This window comes from Oncorhynchus mykiss, chromosome 27 (assembly GCF_013265735.2).
Source record: "Oncorhynchus mykiss isolate Arlee chromosome 27, USDA_OmykA_1.1, whole genome shotgun sequence".
Lineage (NCBI taxonomy): Eukaryota > Metazoa > Chordata > Actinopteri > Salmoniformes > Salmonidae > Oncorhynchus > Oncorhynchus mykiss.
The window spans coordinates 3,671,643-3,684,254 of record NC_048591.1 but is presented as its reverse complement, the minus strand read 5'-3'; the positions used below and the strand labels follow the sequence as shown (position 1 = coordinate 3,684,254).

At 43.3% G+C, this 12,612-nt stretch overlaps 1 protein-coding gene across 2 annotated transcripts in view; it reads left to right on the top strand.

Annotated features, from left to right (window-relative positions):
- Positions 1 to 12,612, top strand: part of LOC110507356 (dedicator of cytokinesis protein 10) — a 179,459-nt gene that overhangs the window by 34,233 nt on the left and 132,614 nt on the right. The gene's annotated exons all lie outside the window — the stretch shown is intronic.

The window sequence follows — 12,612 nt, the reverse complement described above, 5'->3', positions numbered from 1 at the left end:
GTATACAGTATCTCTTTGGCATATTACATCATTTATGCAGTTGCATACATGACATTTTTGGACTCACCTTGTTGTGCTGTGCTCACTTGAACAGGAAGGTGGCCCTTCGTGGGCAAATTTTGTCATCAAAGTGTGACCTTCTCTGGATTTATGGTGCTTTCAAGACAACTGGGAACTGGGAAAAAAAAAAAAAAAAAAAAAAAAATCAAGGTCGAATCATAATGACGTCATTGATCTTCAGGTCGTAGCTCTAGAAAGAGACCCGAGTTCACGATTTACAATTCCGAGTTGGATGACCGTTCAAAACTTTTCCCTGTCGGAGCTAGTTTTTTTTCCCGAATTCCCAGTTGTCTTGAACTCACTGAAGTCAAGTTTTCGCAGTTCCGAGTACACAGTTGTTTTGAGCACGGCTCAAATCATGCTTCATTGACAGTATGGCCAATGTTGAATGTTTATCATTTTAAACTTGGAAAAGAGACCCTTAATCCCAGATTTGAGACTATCAGTGATTGTGATCAGTGATTGATTTGTTGATTTTGGAATTCCAACTTGTTGTGTAATCTTTATGTCCAATGGCCGATGAGCACTGACACGTTTTATCTATAATTTCTCTTCATTATTTCTCTTCATATGACAAGGATTAAAAATGATTTGCCAGTAGATTGTCGACTTGATTCATGATGATGACCGCTAGCTAAGATTATGAAAGTATGATGTTGACATCAATCCAATCAAAGTGCCCAATGAACTTGAGCCTTCTTGGATGGGCACTTCTAATGTAACTATATGGCAGCACCCAAGGGTTCTAAAAATGTGGGGCTCACAAAAGGTGGGGCTCCACACCACCTGCCCTGAATGATGGGTCACCACTGGTCTGATGAGTCCAAATGTGAGGTTTTTGATTCCAACCGCCGTGTCTTTGTGAGACGCAGACTAGGTGAACGGATGATCTCTGCATGTGTGGTTCCCACCTTGAAGCATGGAGGTGTGATGGTGTGGGGATGCTTTGCTGGTGACACTGTCTGCGATTTATTTAGAATCCAAGGCACACTTAACCAACATGGCTAGCAGAGCATTCTGCAGTGAAACACCATCCAATATGGTTTGTGATTATTGGGACTATCATTTCAACAGGACAATGACCCAAAACACACCTCCAGGCTGTATAAGGGCTTTGACCAAGAAGGAGAGTGATGGAGTGCTGCATCAGATGACCTGGCCTCCACAATCATCCGACCTCAACCCAATTGAGATGGTTTGGGATGAGTTGAACTGCAGAGTGAAGGAAAAGCAGCAAACAAGTGCTCAGCATGTGGGAGGGAACTCCTTCATGACTGTTGGAAAAGCATTCCACCTCATCAATCAATCAAATGTATTTATAAAGCCCTTTTTACATCAGCTGATGTCACAAAGTGCTATACAGAAACCCAGCCTAAACCCCTAACAGCAGTCAATGCAGATGTAGAAGCACAGTGGCTAGGAAAAACTTCCTAGAAAGGAAGCTGGTTGAGAGAACGCCAAGCTGTCATCAAGGCAAAGGGTGGCTACTTTGAAAAATCTAAAATCTTAAATATATTTTGATTTGTTAAACACTTTTTTGGGGTTAGTACATGATTCCATGTGTTATTTCATAGTGTTGACGTCTTCACTATTATTATACAATGTAGAAAATAGTAAAAATGACAAAAAAAAACCTTGAATGAGTAGGTGTGTCCAAACTTTTGACTGGTACTGTATGTGTGTGTGTGTGCATGCATGTGTCCCAACACCTCACCATGCACAACATAAATTTGTTCCATTTGTGGTGTAGAACAGCAGCCAGCAGCAAACTGAGAAGTTACAGGTTTCGAACAACTTTGAGTTTGAGTTAGGTTTTACCTAAACTTAACTTGTGGAAAGTAAGCACTTCCCTCCCACTCTGTTAATAGTTTTACAAATGGCTCTTGTGTGGCTCAGTTGGTAGAGAATGGTGCAAGGGGGGTGTTCGATTCCTGCTGGGGCCACCCATCTGTAAAATGTATGCACGAATGACTTAATTGTTTTGTATAAAAGCATCTTCTAAATATATTATGAATATACTACTGTTATAATAATACTATTACAGTATTCTACTATATTATGTGTTAATGACATTATCTAAGCAAATACTTTAAAAGGAAACGTACTCTAGTGACAGGGAGAGAGTGTGAGAGCGAGAGAGAGAGAGTTGAGATGGAGAAAGAGAGAGAGAGAGAGAGAGAGAGAGAGAGAGAGAGAGAGAGAGAGCGAAAGAAAGATGGGAAGAGAAAGTGAACGAGGGACCTTTTGTGCCTCTGCTGTGCGTCAGATACTCAGGGGCCAAAGCAGAAGTTTTCTGCTGGTAATTCCCGGCTCTGAGTGTCAGCATCCTGTTGCAGTCGTCATGACAACGGCGGAATGTTTTCACCATGTCAACCCCAGCCCTCCTTGCCACAACAAACCACCATGGGATGACTCACACACACTGGCTCTAGGTTCCAAATGGCACCATATTCATTACATAGTGCATTGCTTTTGTCAAAAGTAGTTCACTATACAGTATACACTATACAGTTTTCCTGACAATTCCTGATATTTAATCTGAGCAAAAATTCCCTGATTTAGGTCAGTTAGGTCAGTCACCACTTTATTTGAATAATGTGAACTGTCAGAATAATAGTAGACATAATTATTTATTTCAGCTTTTATTTCTTTCATCACATTCCCAGTGGGTCAGAAGTCCATATGCTTCCCACAATAATTTGGGTGAATTTTGGCCCATTCCTCCTGACAGAGCTGGTGTAACTGAGTCAGGTTTGTAAGGCCTCCTTGCTCGCACACACTTTTTCATTTCTGAGATACGTGAGATATTGGCCTATAGGCTACCTGCATCTAGCTCAGCAAACCATGGAAAAGTAGAATTGCAATTATAAACCCATATTTTAGTCAGTAGCTTATGCGTAATGAAATAACAAGTCAATCTCACAAATAGCCAATAAAAATTAAAAAAACAACGTTCATCTCTTAAACTCTCCTGTCGGTTTTACCTGTAGTTTTGCACATGTGATTTATGTACAATTACAAACTTGGTGGTTTGAGGCCTGAATGCTGATTGGTTGAAAGCCATGGTATATCAGACCATGTACCACGGGAATTACAAAAAAATAGTTTTTACTGTTCTAATTACGTTGGTACCGAGTTTATAATAGCAATAAAGCCGATCCCAGGCTGTATCGCAACCGGCCGTGACCGGGAGACCCATGAGGCGGCCCACAAGTGGCCCAGCATTGTCCGGTGTTAGGGTAGGGTTTGGCCGGCCGGGTTGTCCTTGTCCCATCGCGCACTAGCGACTCCTGTGGAGGACCAGGCGCAATTCACACTCACACGGTCGCCATGTGTACGGTGTTTCCTCCGACACATGGCTTCCGGGTTAACCGAGCATTGTGTCAAGAAGCAGTGGTGCTTGGTGGAGTTTCGGAGGACGCACGGCTCCTCGACCTTCGCCTCTCCTGAGTCCGTGTGGGAGTTGCAGTGATGGGACAAGACTGTAACTTACCAATTGGATAGCATGAAATTGGGGAGAAAAAAAATTATAGCAAAAAGGAACCTCAGAGGTTTGTGGTATATGGCCAATATGCCACGGCTAAGGGTTATGTCCTAGGAACAACCCTTAGCTGTGGTATACTGGCCATATACCACACCTCCTCGGGCCTTGTTGCTTAATCATAGCAGTCAAAACAAGTTAAAACGACATCCATTGATGGAAAATGATCTAGAGAGTTTAATAAGGGGGATTTATATTTTCTCTTGCAACTTAATCTTAAACTAGCAAGAATTATAATTTTGATGGACAACCAAATTGTGTTTCTTAGCCTACTATATAAAATGACGTCGATATTCCTTCTTAATTCGCTCGATAATGTTATGTAAAAAAAGGGTTTATTGGATAAGTGTGCAAACACTTTTCTTTTAGCTAGTTTTCAGGCCTTGTGGGTGGGTTTTCAGAGGTCATTGGGATACATTTTTTTGCTAGACTTGGCAACCCTGAGTGGGCCAGACAGGGCCTACCATTCACTGCAACCGCACAAAAAAAATTCTGGGTTAAAAACAACCCAGCGATGGGTAAATAGTGGACAGAAGACAGTAAGTTATTTTTGACCCTGCGGGACAGTTCAGAAGACTGGAGGCGTGGTTTAGTAGGGCAGAGGCTTTCAGATAGTTATTTTTGGCCACCTGTGAGAGTAAATGTCATTCCAGTTAATCTGTTCTGTTGTTTTGTCAACACATGTTTAAGGTTGAGCACGGACACTTTTGTAGCTTAATGAGTCTTACACAAGTTGAGTTCCTGAAGTGCCTATGCGTATCCCAATGTTGGAATAGTTATCACTTTGTTATGGTATTAAAATAATAACGTTATTGATTATATATTAAAATATGCAATGTGATAAAATAATGCAGTGTACAAACATAACAAAATTAACAGGAATGACATTTAATCTCATGGGTGGCCAACAATACCCATCTGAACGCCACACCTCCAATAAGCCACTCCTCCAGACAATTACCATTAAAAAATTATGCACAAATTAAAAAATGTAGGTTGTGGTCTAATAAAGAATACTTGTAAAGAATAGGAAGGACCACACACTGTTTATGCTCCCAATTCACTGCTTTATTGACAATGTTTCGATCCGAAATGGATCTTAGTCAGGTCAAACAGACTGAGTGCTCACATTCCAAAATATACACATTTCACCTCACATGACCATTACGCACATGACACATGGTGGGTGTGGAAACAATTCAATTCCCTTTTGCGCATAGTCAATCATAATCAACTACAGAGGTATATAATCATAAAGGATTATATACCTACAAATCAGTCCAAGTTAAAGTCTAGGCAACAGTAAAAAGTAATATGTATGTACAAAATGATGTTGGAAACTGTTGGAATACCCGCCGATATGACCATTACACGCAGGATGTACGGTGGCTGTAGATATACTGTAATAGCAGTGACTTATTTCAAAAACAACTTGTGTACCTCCAATAATTTGTTATCAATGAGATGAGCACATGCAGTAGTTACAGAAAATCTATTATGGACAGACAGTATGTACCAAAGGACCAAGTGGCGACATGGATGGCCAGACAAATCATGTTCAAATGACATGTTCGATACCAATGTACTGCATCTCTAAGAGATTATGTTTTGACGAGACTCTATGAAATGTGCAGCCACGGGGTTTCTCTGGTCAAGAGTCCTGATATTACTCCTGTGTTCCGCTATTCTTGTGTTTAGAGCTCGTTTAGTTTTTTCCTACATAGCACAGACCACAAACACACTCGATCAGGTATACCACATTGTTTGTTGAATCACGTAATGATGCCCTTAATCTTAAATTCCTTTTCCCGTCATAGGGCGATTGAACATTGTGCATTTGTTCGTAAAGTTACACTGGGTACATCGGCCACATCAGGAATTACCATCCGGCACCTTGTCTAGGAAGGTGCGACGTGGTACCGGTTGAAGATCAGACCTCACCACCATCTGGCTGATGTTGGGGGTGCGTCTGAAGACGACCCGCGGGTGTTCTTTTAAACTTGTTTTCCAGGTGTGGAACAGTGCTCAAGATGTGTGTTTTTTTTAATGATAGGGTCAAACTGTTTGCGAAGTGGGGAGTATTGAAGGAAGCATGGAACTTGGTTTGAGCGTGAGGCTGTAATACTGGGTCATATTTTTGTAGCGGTACCCTTGCATCATGCAGCCACTCCCTAGTGGTGCAGCGGTCTAAGGCACTGCATCTCAGCGCTTGAGGAGTCTACTACAGACACCCTGGTTTGATTCCAGACTGTATCACAACAGGACGTGATTGGGAGTCCCATAGGGCGTCTCTCAATTGGCCCAGCGTTGTCCGGGTTTGACCGGTGTAGGCCGTCATTGTAAATAAGAATACGATTAAATAAAGATGAAAAAAAAATACGTAAATAAAAAAAATGGCAAAATCGGCGTCCAAAATGACCGATTTCCGATTTGTTATGAAAACTTAAAATCGGCCCTAATTAATCGGCCATTCCGATTAATCGGTCGACCTCTACTCCTGACTATATGTCATCAAGTGAAAATGGAGAAAATGTGCTATGAAGTTTCCTTTTTTCTCTTGAACATTTATTGAATTATGACATTTTTCACTACTTTTGACCAGGGCCCATAGTCCTCAGAAGGTCAGAAATATTGCACTATGTAGAGAGAGCAGTGTTTCTTAATCCTGGTCCTGGGAACCCAAAGAGGGCCGCATTTGAGTTTTTGCCCTCTAGCACTACACACTAGATTCCATTAATCAACTCATCATTACGTCTTTGAATAGTGGAATCAGGTGTGTAGTGCTGGAGGGGAAAAACTCAAATGTTCCCCTCTTTTTCGGTTCCCATGACTAGGATTAAGAAACACTAATGTAGGGACGCTGCCAGAGGCTGTGGCCCAGTCCAAAAACAACTCCAGAAACAAACCCTCGCCCTCTACTCTCTAGGCTCCTGCACTTAACGGACAGTAAATCCAGAAGAATTGGTTTGGTATATATAGCAAACTGGTTTTCTGCCAAGGAAGGAGAGGGAGAGGAGAAAAGGGCTCCTCTCACCTTGTAGTGGAGGAAAACTGATGAGATGTGAGTCTATGGTTGGTATATACAGTAGAGGAGCAATATATTTTATTTATGCATTTTCTATATTCAGACTTTTTCACCCAGCACTTAGTGTAATATATTGTGATGTGAGGATAATAGCATTGCTTTCAAGTATTTCTGCCCTGTGATACAGTGTATCCCTACACCAGCAATCTGTCTCATCAGGGAATTAGGATCAGTTTTATGTATACAGTGTGTGAGTGCGAGCAAGCGTGTGTGTGTGTCTGGATAGAGTTTAGATAGGAGCCAGACTGGGTTTATGGTGCTGCTTAGCATTTCGTTTGAAAGTGCCAGAAAGGGAGAACGATCAAACTGGGTTGTTATATTCTGTGGAATGCAGAACAGGGGAATTATAGCTGAGTGAGTGAGTGAGTGAGTGAGTGAGTGAGTGAGTGAGTGAGTGAGTGCGTGCCTGCCTGCCTGCCTGCCTGCCTGCCTGCCTGCCTGCCTGCCTGCCTGCCTGCCTGCCTGCCTGCCTGCCTGCCTGCCTGCCTGCCTGCCTGCCTGCCTGCCTGCCTGCCTGCCTGCCTGCCTGCCTGCCTGCCTGCCTGCCTGCCTGCCTGCCTGCCTGCCTGCCTGCCTGCCTGCCTGCCTGCCTGCCTGCCTGCCTGCCTGCCTGCCTGCCTGCCTGCCTGCCTGCCTGCCTGCCTGCCTGCCTGCCTGCCTGCCTGCCTGCCTGCCTGCCTGCCTGCCTGCCTGCCTGCCTGCCTGCCTGCCTGCCTGCCTGCCTGCCTGCCTGCCTGCCTGCCTGCCTGCCTGCCTGCCTGCCTGCCTGCCTGCCTGCCTGCCTGCCTGCCTGCCTGCCTGCCTGCCTGCCTGCCTGCCAGCCAGCCAACCATTTCTTATTGGACAAATAAGTAGGTCCCGCCCCGTTTTGGCCCATTTGCTTCCTAGTGAATATATCCCAGTCCTCATCTCCTTAGACAGTGCACTTAACCACGAGGACCTGGAGAACACGTCTGTGTCCTCCAGGTAAACGCTGGGTAGACAGTCTGGTCCCTTGTATCAGACCCACCATCACAGGCCTGACTGGAAACACAGCAGGGCAGCAACAGCAGACTCAACACAAGATAATAGCATCCTCATACAGTAAAATCCATAAACCAAATCAGTAGCCTTATGGTTAGAGTGTCTTCCCTGAGATTGGAAGGTTGGGAGGTTTGTTCCTCAGCCGTTCGTTCTCCTTCTCAGTGCCTAATCTCTGTTGGTCCAATCAGTCCTTTTTCGGGGTTATTGCTTTTTCTTTTAAAGGGAGTGGGTCAGTCCCATCCCTCACATATTTATTGGACAGGATAGAGAGAGTATGTTGAAATAGCAGTTTTCCAGATTCAAACCCATGCTGCAGCGGTATATATGTCCCAGAGGCAGCAGCTTAGACCTCTAGACCACCCTAGGCCAATCTTTCTGACTCTCAGGCCCAGTAAACTGTCTGCGACTGCTGGACCGATGCGATACCATGAGCTGTAATGAACTTGTAGAGACATTTCACATGCTTCCCTTTCCTCAATAGTCCTTAAACTCAGGGAGTCCCTCCCTCTTTGTTTTCTCTGGAACCCTGGTAACCTATAATTACTCTAGTATACACATCTCGTTCTCCCTCTCCCCCTCTATATCTATCTCTCGCTTTCTGTTCTCCCTCTCCCCCTCTATATCTCTCTCGCTCTCTGTTCTCCCTCTCCCCCTCTACATCTATCTCTCGCTCTCTGTTCCCCCTCTATATCTATCTCTCGCTCTCTGTTCTCCCTCTCCCCCTCTATATCTATCTCTCGCTCTCTGTTCTCCCTCTCCCCCTCTAAATCTATCTCTCGCTCTCTGTTCTCCCTCTCCCCCTCTATTTATCTCTCCCTCTCCCCCTCCATATCTCTGTCTCGCTCTCCATCCTTTCTCCATCTCTTGCTCGCACGCCAGGGCTGTGGCAGTCATTCGATTTTTCCCGTTGGTTATTGTCATGTAAAAGTAATTGACCATTAATTAAGATACGTGCGTTTAGCATCTCCAGGCCTCCGCGCATATAAACCGCATGCAGGCCGCTGATGCACGCCCTTGGAGCGTTTACAGTGCCTTGCGAAAGTATTCGGCCCCCTTGAACTTTGCGACCTTTTCCCACATTTCAGGCTTCAAACATAAAGATATAAAACTGTATTTTTTTGTGAAGAATCAACAACAAGTGGGACACAATCATGAAGTGGAACGACATTTATTGGATATTTCTAACTTTATTAACAAATCAAAAACTGAAAAATTGGGCGTGCAAACTTATTCAGCCCCTTTACTTTCAGTGCAGCAAACGCTCTCCAGAAGTTCAGTGAGGATCTCTGAATGATCCAATGTTGACCTAAATGACTAATGATGATAAATACAATCCACCTGTGTGTAATCAAGTCTCCGTATAAATGCACCTGCACTGTGATAGTCTCAGAGGTCCGTTAAAAGCGCAGAGAGCATCATGAAGAACAAGGAACACACCAGGCAGGTCCGAGATACTGTTGTGAAGAAGTTTAAAGCCGGATTTGGATACAAAAAGATTTCCCAAGCTTTAAACATCCCAAGGAGCACTGTGCAAGCGATAATATTGAAATGGAAGGAGTATCAGACCACTGCAAATCTACCAAGACCTGGCCGTCCCTCTAAACTTTCAGCTCATACAAGGAGAAGACTGATCAGAGATGCAGCCAAGAGGCCCATGATCACTCTGGATGAACTGCAGAGATCTACAGCTGAGGTGGGAGACTCTGTCCATAGGACAACAATCGTGTGCAATCAAGTATATTGCACAATCTGGCCTTTATGGAAGAGTGGCAAGAAGAAAGCCATTTCTTAAAGATATCCATAAAAAGTGTTGTTTAAAGTTTGCCACAAGCCACCTGGGAGACACACCAAACATGTGGAAGAAGGTGCTCTGGTCAGATGAAACCAAAATTGAACTTTTTGGCAACAATGCAAAACGTTATGTTTGGCGTAAAAGCAACACAGCTGAACACACCATCCCCACTGTCAAACATGGTGGTGGCAGCATCATGGTTGGGCCTGCTTTTCTTCAGCAGGGACAGTGAAGATGGTTAAAATTGATGGGAAGATGGATGGAGCCAAATACAGGACCATTCTGGAAGAAAACCTGATGGAGTCTGCAAAAGACCTGAGACTGGGACGGAGATTTGTCTTCCAACAAGACAATGATCCAAAACATAAAGCAAAATCTACAATGGAATGGTTCAAAAATAAACCTATCCAGGTGTTAGAATGACCAAGTCAAAGTCCAGACCTGAATCCAATCGAGAATCTGTGGAAAGAACTGAAAACTGCTGTTCACAAATGCTCTCCATCCAACCTCACTGAGCTCGAGCTGTTTTGCAAGGAGGAATGGGAAAAAATGTCAGTCTCTTGATGTGCCAAACTGATAGAGACATACCCCAAGCGACTTACAGCTGTAATCGCAGCAAAAGGTGGCGCTACAAAGTATTAACTTAAGGGGGCTGAATAATTTTGCACGCCCAATTTTTCAGTTTTTGATTTGTTAAAAAAGTTTGAAATATCCAATAAATGTCGTTCCACTTCATGATTGTGTCCCACTTGTTGTTGATTCTTCACAAAAAAATACAGTTTTTTATCTTTATGTTTGAAGCCTGAAATGTGGCAAAAGGTCGCAAAGTTCAAGGGGGCCGAATACTTTCGCAAGGCACTGTACATTTAAATATAAATTCAATATACACACCATCACAAAAAAATCAATGTTTTATCTTAGGCAGGTTTAAGCACGATATGAAGAAAATGTATTTCAGGACAACAGAATATGTGTTGGACGACTGACTGTATGTTATCTGGCTATACACCATGCCATAGGCTGTAGGCGTGCTTATTTAGGAGATCAGATGTGCTTATAAATCCCGTGCCATTATTTTATATTCTATGATTTTATAGTAAGAAGAATATACTTGAACTCAGCTAAATGAAATAGAAAGGATATTTGTCCCATTCCGGGAGCGAGTATGCATATGAAGTGGCTGTGTTGAGTGCAAAAGTGATCATTTGAAACAAGTCCTATATGCTAGATTTAGAGTTATTTGGCAACTTTAGTTGTGAATGATCCAATCCTTAGAATGTCTTCGAAATCTAAACCTAAACGGGATGCATGATGCAACTATAGACTATTGATGATTTGATAAAGTCTCGAAAAAAAACTTGCGCTCTGTTCCTTGAGTCCAGGCTGCACATGCTGTTCTCTCATCAAGCGGTCCTATTATCACCCATCAGACTATTCGCAGTTGAATTTAGTCTTTGCTAATATGTAACATTTGTTCCAATTTAGAATGGCCCATTATCAAATGGGCAGGGCCAGGGGGGAAATGACTGTATGTTGTCATCTGTATGCACTGGAATGGCTCATTATCAAATGGGCAGGGCCAGGGGGGAAATGACTGTATGCTGTCATCTGTATGCACTGGAATGGCGAATGGAGGCCGTCGCTTTCCCACTGGTTCGGTTTTCAATCATGCTGGTAGGCTACCCGGTTATTTCACTCCAGGCATCAACCACTGTTTGAGGAGCATGCAGTCTCTTGCTGTATGCAGTCTCTTGGGTATGCAGTCTCTTTGGTATTCCGCCCAAACTCTGTATGCCAGCGGCTATCCTACCCTGTTCCTGCAGCTACCCAGTGTTTAATTTGGGGAACCATGTGAAATCGGGAATATATGGATAGTAACACGTTTTCAAAACAAAACATATTCAATTCAACTGTTGGCAGCCCCTCTCCTCTGCAAGCTGGAGAAAGGAATTGAAGCCAAGAGAGGAGATGGAAACGCATGGTGTGGAGAAATTCTGTAGCTAAAGGTAACGTGTCAGCCTATTTAATTATGAAAATATAACAAAATCCCTATTACTAGGCTATTCAAAATCAAATACAAATCCACTATAATTGTAGGCTAACTGTAAGCCGCCCTGCACAATCAGTGAACCAACAGCATCGCCTAGGCCTATACTTTCTCTCTAAGACTCATGGATAGAAAGTTTGGAGCGTAGCATGAGGTAACCAGTCCATCCAGTATGCATAATAATACAGTCCACACGCAAAGGCAATTACGAGAATTTGTTTAATTTTGGAGTATAGGCTAGCTAGAGCAATTATGTACCAATTGTGTGCCCATCTGAAATCAGTTATTATATGTTTTTCTGCCATGCATAATATGTGGTAGGCTATGTATTGTCATTATTTTAATTTCACTTTTTTTTTGCAGGCTTAATATAAAATGATCACCTTTAGAAAGCGCTGTCCATTTCGTTGTGTTTGTCTTTGAAACAACGTCCCGCAATGACCATGTTTTCAACCCGTTGTTGAACTTCTTTCTTCAACTTGATTGATCCCAGTGAGGTGAGTTTTAAAAGCACGATACTGTTTTGGTGATGTGTTGGATGTGATTTTAGATTGTATTTGCGTTGATGTCAGAGTGATTAGATGGACAATAGAGCCCTGAGTACCAGGCCATTAGCGACCTGATGGTCAGTAGTCAGCTGGGTACTACCAATGGATGTCCAGAGTGCATAAGAGGAGATTACCATGGAATTTTACTGCCGTCATGACTCATGACTGCCGGTATGGCCGTAACATGGTCACCGCAACAGCCCTAATCACACCCTCTTTCTCCCTTACTCTGTCCTCTCTTTCTTTCTCTCTTTCTCCCTCACACTCTTCTCACTTCTCTTTCTCCCTCTCTTTCTTTCTGTCAATTCCACTAGGTAGGGTAGCCTAGTGGTTAGAGCATTGGACTAGTAACCAGAAGGTTGCAAGTTCAAACCCCCGAGCTGACAAGGTACAATTCTGTCGTTCTGCCCCTGACCAGGCGGTTAACCCACTGTTCCTAGACCGTCATTGAAAATAAGAATTTGTTGTTAACTGACTTGCCTAGTTAAATAAAGGTAAAATAAAAATATTCTCCTA